The following is a 10,686-nucleotide window of genomic DNA, read 5'->3' as shown; positions in this document are numbered from 1 at the left end:
ATTAGCAGGACGTCAACCTCCAGAGTTACCTTGTCACGTAGATATCTTGTCACAACAAGATATCAACGTTAAAATAACGTCTCCTGTGCCCACTGAGTGGGCGGTGGGAACAGGACATCTTCCAGACGTCATTTTGACGTCGATATCTCATCATCACGACGTCAGACAAACAACAACAAATTACATCTTGTTTCAGTGTCAAGTTTTACCAAGGTGAAAATACAATATCAGACAATATTATTTGACAAAGTTTAATAATTGGCACATTTGAATAGGTAGTATAAACAAACAGAAATTACAAGTCATATTGTTGTCCAAACAGTTACAGGTTTGGTGAATAGGTTCAGAGCCCAAAGTGCCTTTGTAGGAAAATGATTCCATTTGTGAAACTTTAAAATAACTAAACAGTACAAATCAATAAAAACAATGAAGTGCATTCTTTGAGGCATGTCTATAACATATGCACCAAGGGCAAAAACGTTAAAAAGAGAGAGAAATAACACTGAGCTCCCGTAAATCACTTGGAGAGTCTTCTCTGCATCATTCTGTTTAATTTGTTGAGGGTTGCATTCTTCTTTAGTTCCCCTAAAGATAAATGACAGGAATAAGCTATTTTAATAACTCTAACTTGATTTTTACATTATGAAACATCTTTATTGACTGACAGATATCTGTTCAAAAGTTTGGAATCAGTGAGAAATTATGATTTTGAAATTAACTGAGTTTGCAGATATGAGTACTGTCTCTGATGGAAGGGCCATCACAATTGCTTGATCTAAATCCTATGTTGGGAACAGCTATACCGTAAGGTTCATGAGAAGTTTTATACAAACCAGTCTCAAAGTACGGCAAATTCTACTGAAAATATGGGGTGAAATTTGACACGGATATCTAGAGAATATGACATCTAGAATGCCTAAGGTCTTTAAAGATATTGCTGCACTTGGTGGATTATTTAATGAACAGAAATGTTGAAGAATATAAGTTATTATTATTATTATTATTACCCTTATTATTATTACTATTACTGTTACGAACATTCAGGGCATACTTAGGAAACATTCAGGGCATAGTTGCCAGCAATAGCCTATATATGGAGATCCCCATAGATGGAGATAATAGACCTGCAAAGTCGTCATAGAGACCCAAACGTGCCATTTGTACGGAGTCTGACATCAGCGAACCCTTCCCCGAAACTCTATGTATAGACATAGCCATCACGTCCAGGGCTGAAGTCTTGATCCCATATTTGGCCATAACTAACATCGGCAGCTCCATATAGGGAGACGTCTGACACTATCTGACATCATCATAGTGATGTCAGGACCGCAAGCCAGCATTATAAGAAGAAGCTCGAAACCTCTCAGATAGGCACATTCCAGAGCGATTCCGAGAGACATCTTAACTCTCTCCTGAGTACCAGGAGATTGGCTGGCCTTACAACCCAGTTAATCACAGATTGCATATTCAGGACGACTAGCTGGCCTTACAACCCAGCTAGGCCTTCAGAGTGGCTCTTGAGTCCGGTTCTAAAGAACCAGTCGATTATCATTGTTATAATTACCATTATTATTATTATTATTATTATTATTATTATTATTATTATTATTATTATTATTATTATTATTATTATTATTACCCTTATTATTATTATTATTATTATTATTATTATTATTACATTTATCATTATCATCAGTGTCTTGGCTGTACTTACTTAATTTTCACAGTGATTCCAAACTCTTGAACTTAGGCATAACTGCCAACGTATATAAAAATAATCAACATTTTGTAGCACTCCTTTTTGAATTTGAAAGATAACGGAAAGGTCAAGTTACATCGGGCAATTAAAATGTTTAACTTACCATATGCAACGTCAAAAAGACACAGGCCCCGGGGACTTATTCTTGCCATGATGTCAACAAAGGTTGTACTGGAGTGTCAATTCATGTGACATGAGGAACGGCATCATTCTTCTGGGTGCATGATCCAATGAATTACCTCCTGTGTCTCCAACCATGACAACCTGAGAGTATGGTAAAAGTCACAGGAAGGAAAATGCCATATTAAGTGGACAGCTAAGATATTATTCTATCGTTACACCTCTTAAGGTCTTTAAACACCAGGGACATGACGAATAAATTATACAAATACTTCTTTAGAATATATTGATGCTATCGCATCAAAACTTTTCATATACTGTATATGATGCCTCATTTTTATAGCCGTTAACCTGATGCCTTTAATAGCGGTGAAAAATCAAACTTGTTTTAAATCAAAATTATGTTGCTTTATTGTCAAATAATAGTGAAGTTCAGTGTGGAGGTACTTACCCGATGTATTCTACTTGAGAGGACCTTCCACCTCTTGATGTACCACATCTAGCATGAAAATAAGAAATACACAACACATTATGAATGAAAAATATACTTGACGCAAGATAGAGACTTCTCACAATGGCCTCATGCCGTGGCACAACTACTTCAGAGAAAACCCAAGAAGAAATTGTATTGTGAACCCAGTATGGTGAATTATATCGAATCGTTGGTTGAGTGAAACTTCACATCCCTACCCTTTCAATATTAACGCTATAAGACTGCTTTTACATTACACTGCTGACTGTAGACTAATGTTTACTAGTTTATCTGTGCCTGTTATGTTTAACTGTGTCAAAAAACTATCATCAGGGTGCCCAAAGCCCTGTGGGAATTTATAACTCAATTCAAAATGTTCCAGGAAAGTCACTACCGTGGGAAACCTGAATCATCTAATTCAATATATATTTTTAAATTACAACCAATTTAAAGCATATTACCCCTCAAATTAACGCCCTGATATTATACTTACTTCGGACTTGGTGGAGGCTCACCAAGTCTTGATCACAGGTGTTTGGAAGCTGAAGTAGCACACGCACACGCACACACACACACACACACACACACACACACACACACACACACACACACACACACACACACACAAAAACAGATTAGATAGGCTACCTCTGCCTTCCGAAACATCTGTGGACATTTAAATTCAATATGGGCTGGAACAGCGTCGAAAACGACAGCTATCAAACCTACAGTACACCTACTTCATTATCAGCTACTGTATATCAAGTATCGGTTATGGCAAAATACTAACTGTTCTTCACTCTGTTTGGGCCATTCAACTGTACAGGACTTAGTTCAATATTTCAACTTAAGATGGCTTACCAATAGATCTTCAATATAGTGTTTACATTCCTCAGAAATGAAAAAAACTTTGAGAAAACGTTGTATTATAGTTGCTTAACAGCACAAATTAAAACCAACAAAATATCAACGTCTAATGGCGTTAGAATTTAACGTTGTGTAGACGTTAACGTCATAACGTTAAGAAGACATTGGACTTTGGTCTCAATACCCGACAACAGAATGTCGGTATTCTTTGTCAATTTGACGTTAGCATGATACGTTGAACAGATGTTGGGCATTGGTTACTTACCAACACAACTTAAAACCAACAAAAATCAACATTTAATGATGTTAGAACTTAACATTGTGTGGACGTTAGCATAACGACGTTAAGCAGATGTTGGGTTTTGGTTACAATACCCGACAACAGCATGTCAGTATTCTATGTTAATATGACGTTAGCATGATATGTTGAACAGACGTTGGGTATTGGTTACTTACCAACACAACTTAAATCCAACAAAAAAACAACGCTTAATGATGTTAGAATTTTACATTGTGTGAACGTCAGCATAATGACGTTAAGCAGACGTTGGTTTTTGGTTGCAATACCTGACAACAGCATGTCAGTATTCTATGTCAATATGACGTCAGCATGATACATTGAACAGACGTTGGGGATTGGTTACTTACCAATCAATCTTCAACATAGTGTTTACATTCCTCTATTATGTTTATTTTTTTTAGGTGGGCTTTACTGTTAGGCTTGGCCAATATTAGACTGAAAATAATGTCTTACAAGCTAATATAATCAAAACTATGATAAAGGCTACACAAGGCTATTCAAATGCAACCAACCCTTATGCCTGATTTTTAGTTACACAGCACTGTCTCACACAAAAATCAGGCTGTGAGGCATGTGAGCTTTTACCCTTCAATAACACACATTCCCAACTGAAAACATGAATCATGCATGAACAACAGAACTTCACCTAAAATAAGACATTAGCTTTAAAAGCTGCAATTCAAATGTTTAACTCAGCAGCACCAAGCCACCAACACAAAGCAATGGGGATCAGTCCATCTAGTTAATGCAGTATAGCCTCTTTCTAGTTCCCACTGTTTTGCCACAAAAGGCAGGTACTGTAACCATTTTGGGCAAAGGATTTACTCAAACAATGCTGCCAGTTTCAAAAACATGCAAAGAAAAGGAAAAGAAAACAACAAAGCATGACTGATTTGCAATATGAAGAAATCACCTCACTCGGTCATAAACAGAATGTAGAACTTTATTTTAAAAACAAACAGTCAAATATTTCATTTCAAGTTAGAAGGAAATTAATTATGAACTCACCTGTGCAAAAGATTGTGATTCTAGAAGTCCTGGGATGGTCAAAAAAACATCTCCATGCACAAACAAGTATCTCTTCCTGTCTTCTCTCCCTCCAAATTCAAACTGCAGGCTCCTGCAGCAGTTACTGTTGCCCCGCCCAGTCTGGTGTTATACAACTGTGGTCCCACCCACAAGTCCAATGATTCGTCCAATGAAAGAGCAGAACGTTGCTATACTGCTCAGTGATTTGAGGAGACATTTGACAATCCAGTTTGAAATGTATTATTATGACAACATCCATACAACGTTGCAGTCTAACATCATTAGACGTAGATATTTGGTTGGTTTTAGGTTGTGTTGGTAACTAATCAATAACCAACGTCTGTTCAACGTATTATCCCAACGTCAGGTTGACGTCAAATACTGACATGCTGTTGTCGGATATTTGACCAAACCTCAATGTCTGCCCAATGTTATTATGTTAAATGTCAGTTTACATTGTATGTGTCATATGGCATTATGCTGTAGGCCTAATGCAAAAAGTGAAATATTTCCCTCAATCATTTATTTGATTAGCAATTAATATAATGCAAAAATAAAGAACTGCAACAGCTATGAAACATGAACAATGGTGAAAATCAGTACATTTACTCAAGTACTGTACTTAGCATTGTATTTTTTAAATTCACTTGTGTGTTTCTATCTTTTGATACTTTATTATTTTACTCCACTACATATCAGGGCAAACAATTATTTTACTTTTTGTGATTGATTGATTACTTTATTAGTCAGAAATGTAAACAGCATGAGGTACAGTCATGCATTTAGGCTGAAAGGGTAACAAAAAAAGTGTCTGTCTGTCTGTCTGTCTGTCTGTCTGTCTGTCTGTCTGTCTGTCTGTCTGTCTGTCTGTCTGTCTGTCTGTCTGTCTGTCTGTCTGTCTGTCCATCTGTCCGCCCTTCCGTCCACCCAGTAGTACATACATAGTGGTGTGGATGATAAACGGTGTCACAGTCACACACTCTTGCTCCATATGTCACAACTAAGGAAGACCCTGGTTTTGAGGTAGGCCGGTGTCTATGCATTGTAATGTATTGATGCATTTCTTTTCATATGGGTTTATTATTTAGGGCAGCATAGGTTACTGGTTAGATAATCAGAAGGTCCCCGGTTTGCCTCAAAGGCCCTGGACGGGGCGAAGTGTCCTGAGCAAGACACTGTAGGGGTGGACCCTACAGTCCACCCACCCCAAGCGCTCAACATAAAACATTTGAGCAGCCATAAGCTGAAACTGAATTTGCCCTCTGGAACTAAGGAAGGTCTCCTGAAGCAAACTAAGGGCAAATTATTGACGATAAAGAGTTGACATGGCTGTCTACCTACCTCACTGTCGGTCGCATTCCTTTAAGATGCAGCTGGCTGATCACCGACAACTAACAACTGCTAAAGCGGAAGGGAAAAGGTATAACTGGCCTTAACCATGTTGCCTTGGCTCTAAATCCACACTGGCAAAGAAACCTGTAGCTAATCAGTCTCATATACAGCCACGGGTTCACTATAGGTGGGATGCTGGCATGTGCCCCAGGAGCAACTTGATGGTATTTGTCTGAAAGTCAAATTCAGTTATCTGGAAAAGGCTGAGGGTTATAGAACTGCACAAACACCTCTCTGGGCCATGGGGTGGCCCTGTAGCTCATCTGGAAGAATATAGTTGAACCACAGATGAAACAGCTACCAATTGCTCTGGTTGGACTATTGCAGGTTAAACAGATGCTAGATCATTACTCTATGTCAGAACCTTCAGTACTTATTGTCCATATTCTACAGCCAGACTATGTTGGATTTTGTTTAAGTAACAGCCACATTAACCCAGCAAAATATCTACATCTAATGAGGTTTGAATGTTGAGGAGATATTTTCATTATGAAGTTTAGCAGACATTGGGTTTTGGTCACAATACCCGACAATAGCATGTCAGTATTCTACATCAACACGACGTTGGCATAATACGTTGAATAGACGTTGATTATTGGTCAGTTACCAACACAACCTAAAACCAACCAAATATCAACGTCTAATGATGTTAGACTGCAACGTTGTGTGGACGTTGTCATAATAACGTTGGGCAGACACTGAGGTTTGGTCAAAAATCTGACAAAAGCATGTCAGTATTCGACGTCAACCTGACGTTGGGATAATACGTTGAACAAACGTTAGTTAATGGTTAGTTACCAACACAACCTAAAACCAACCAAATATCTACGTCTGATGATGTTAGACTGCAACGTTGTGTGGATGTTATCATAATAACATTGGGCAGACATTGAGGTTTGGTCAAATATCCGACAACAGCATGTCAGTATTCAACGTCAAACTGACGTTGAGATAATACGTTGGACAGACGTTGGTTATTGGTTAGTTACCAACACAACCTAAAACCAACCAAATATCAACGTCTGATGATGTTAGACTGCAACGTTGTGTGGACGTTCTCATAATAACGTTGGGCAGACATTTAGGTTTGGTCAAGAATCCGACAACAGCATGTCAGTATTCGACGTCAACATGACGTTGGGATAATACGTTGAACAGACGTTGGTTATTGGTCAGTTACCAACACAACCTAAAAGCAACCAAATATCAACGTCTGATGATGTTAGACTGCAACATTGTGTGGACGTTGTCATAATAACGTTGGGCAGACATTGAGGTTTGGTCAAGAATCCGACAACAGCATGTCAGTATTCGACGTCAACATGACGTTGGGATATTACGTTGAATAGACGTTGGTTATTGGTCAGTTACCAACACAACCTAAAACCAACCAAATATCAACGTCTAATGATGTTAGACTGCAACGTTGTGTGGACGTTGTCATAATAACGTTGGGCAGACACTGAGGTTTGGTCAAGAATCCGACAACAGCATGTCAGTATTCGACGTCAACATGACGTTGGGATATTACGTTGAATAGACGTTGGTTATTGGTCAGTTACCAACACAACCTAAAACCAACCAAATATCAACGTCTGATGATGTTAGACTGCAACGTTGTGTGGACGTTGTCATAATAACGTTGGGCAGACATTGAGGTTTGGTCAAGAATCCGACAACAGCATGTCAGTATTCGACGTCAACATGACGTTGGGATATTACGTTGAATAGACGTTGGTTATTGGTCAGTTACCAACACAACCTAAAACCAACCAAATATCAACGTCAATTGACATCAAATTAATACGTTGATACAACGTTGGAAGTTGACGTTGGTCCAACGTTGGATTTTGGTTAGCTGACGTCACAACCTAAATCCAACCAAAAATCAACGTCAACGGACGTCGCGTGCCAGCTGGGAAGCAACAGAGCAAAGTACAAAGTAGGCTAACCAATAACAAACGATAACTAAATATAACAGAGGATTCCCCGAAGGGCTTCTCAAGGCACCACAGTCATTGGTATGTTTCACAGAGTAGGTGGTGGGGGAAAGGAGGAACAGAACTCCGCTCGCACTAGTGAGTGCTGATGTTTCCCCAACAAGTGTCAGATACGAATGAGCCTTTGTAGGAGAGCTGGTGCCGGCCTGTCGGTCGTAGCCATGGAAACGGAGTAAGCAGACCAATCCGTGGGGGCGATCACTCCCCACGTGCCGATCCGTCATCAAGCCACGCCCCCATGCCACGGAATGAATGAGATTGTCAATGACACAATCAGCGAACGCCCAGGCCAGCGCTCTCATTCATTATGTTGCAACTCTTACTATATGGAATATAGAAAACAAGCATGACAGCACCTTAACAAATAACCTAATAATAATACTAATAATAATAACAACGGCCACTGGCCGTAACAGACAGACATTCATAAAAGCCAGTGTGGCTGGCCACCGTCATCACGTGAATGAACAGACACATATTAAGTCAGGGGTAGTGGCGATGCACCGCTAATCACCACAATACGCGGTGGTGGTAAAAGTACACACATTTTTTACTTAAGTAAAAGTATCAATATTGCAATGTAGAAATACTCTGTTAAAAGCAAAAGTCCAAAATGAAAAAATAACTTGAGTAGAAGTACCAAAGTATTGGTATCAAAATGTACTTAAAGTACCAAAAGTAGAAAGTACTCATTATGCCGAATGTCCCATTTCAGAAGTTTTCAAATGTATAAAATGTATTAAAATCTTTTGAAAAGAGCCGATCTACAAGCTCACAATGTGTCGCATTGCGACACATTATGACCTTGTAGATCGGCTATTTTCAAATGGGCGAATTTTATAGTGGTTAATGTATGTCTTGATATAATAATCAAAATAACTAGTAACTAAAGTTTTCAAATAATTGTAGTGGTGTAAAAGAATAATATTTACCTCTGAGATGTAGTTGAGTAAAAGTAAAAGTCCTGACAATTGGAAATACTCCAGTAAAGTGAAAATACCACAAAATAGCACTTAAGTACAGTACTTGAGTAAATGTACTTGTAGTTACTTTACACACTGGATCTGAAGGGCTTTCAGTTTCCATTCTACTTCTCCCCCGGGGAGCGGGTTTTGGCGAGAGGCAGAGAAGGACTCCCTGAGGCAAACAAAAAGTCCTGTGTCTATATACACTGATTATTTAATAAAAATCTCTCTCTCTCTCTCTCTCTCTCTCTCTCTCTCTCTCTCTCTCTCTCTCTCTCTCTCTCTCTCTCTCTCTCTCTCTCTCTCTCTCTTCTCTCTCTCCAGGGTCAGTGAGGTTGGTGAATGGGACTAGTATGTGTTCAGGCAGAGTGGAGGTGAAGTCTAATCAGTCGTGGGTCTCAGTGTGTGAAGGTGACTTTGACCAGCAGGATGCAGAGGTGGTCTGTAGGCAGCTTGACTGTGGGACTCCTTCAGCCCTCCAGGGGGCGCTCTATGGAGAAGTGAAGGCTCCAATGTGGACCAAAGAGTTCCAGTGTGAAGGCAACGAGTCTGTTCTCCTGGACTGTAGAACCTCAGACTCAACTAGAAACACCTGCTCACCTGACAAGACTGTTGGACTCACCTGCTCAGGTAAAAGACTACACTTTAGCTTTGATTATTACTTTACAATCAAAGTAATATTACTTTTTAACCCTATAATTAGTTGAAGGAGGATCTTCAATCTCAGTGTATTTGTGTACAGTCAGGTTACAAACATCATAGCAGAAGCAGGCAGTGCTCATGAGCTCATCTCTGTTCCAATCCTCTGTTCAATTCTTCCATTACACACATAAGTAATATTTATAGCCCTTCTGTCAGTAGGTAATAGGTCTCTCCTCCACCTCTTCTCATATATTTCTTAGATTTACGCTATATTAACCATCTTGTGACTAAAGGCCATATGGTTATCTGCATGTGATTTCTAGGTATAACAAAATACAACAATTTCCCCATAAGTTGACTTTGACCTAATGTAATAACTCATGCTCCATCTCCTGTGGGAGACATCTTCTCTCCCTACGTGGTCACTTTCCCAGACGTGTTAATCATGCTTAGAACATTTACTTTAACCCATTTAGACCGGGAAATTATCTGTCATTTTTAGATTTCTTTGGCTCTTCAAAAGTAGCAGATCTAGATATTTTATTATATTGCTATTTTTTTTTATCGTGAAAATGTGTGCAAATCTTTGAATATCTCTATGCTGTACCACTCAGCTACTAGTCTGCAATGGTTATCATGCCAAACTGTGAAGTAGAGATGTACAGCTAGTCAAAAAAATCACACCTAGCTTTACAACCCATTTAATAATCATGTTCCAAATGTGAGGCTCTGGCTCATGGACTACAGGGTCACATTGGCCGATACGATTTATTACATTATTATATATTATATTTATATTGAGCACATTGATGAATTGTTTTATTTTTCATTTTTGTTTTGCTCGTGAAAGTTGACGGTAAGCCCCCCTCAACACTAATCCTATTGTGATGAAAGATATTTAAGGGATAAATACATTAATTAAATATATACAGTATATTCTCTGAAATTGAAATTCTGGCATCTGACAATGGCGCAGCGTTCACTTCAAGTGAGTTCAAGGCATTTGCAAACAGAAATGGCATTCGCCATGTCACGATGGCACCATATCATCCCTCATCAAATGTGCAGGCTGAGAGGATGTTGGGAAAGGGTTATTGTGCATTTACTAACACAGTTACTGTTTTTAGCGGTGCCAACCG

General features: G+C 38.9%; 1 long non-coding RNA gene across 1 annotated transcript; it reads right to left on the bottom strand.

The window, feature by feature from the left end:
* Window positions 1-1,869: 1,869 nt before the first annotated feature.
* LOC311047780 lies at window positions 1,870-4,614 on the bottom strand. The gene is made up of 4 exons (XR_014601047.1): window positions 4,528-4,614; window positions 2,845-2,893; window positions 2,331-2,378; window positions 1,870-2,023 (listed from the first exon to the last, which is right to left on the bottom strand). It is a non-coding gene; the product is annotated as an uncharacterized lncRNA (long non-coding RNA).
* Window positions 4,615-10,686: the final 6,072 nt, after the last annotated feature.

This window comes from Gymnoscopelus microlampas (assembly GCF_963454915.1).
Source record: "Gymnoscopelus microlampas genome assembly, chromosome: 1".
Taxonomy (NCBI): domain Eukaryota; kingdom Metazoa; phylum Chordata; class Actinopteri; order Myctophiformes; family Myctophidae; genus Gymnoscopelus; species Gymnoscopelus microlampas.
This window is presented reverse-complemented; position numbering and strand designations above follow the sequence as displayed.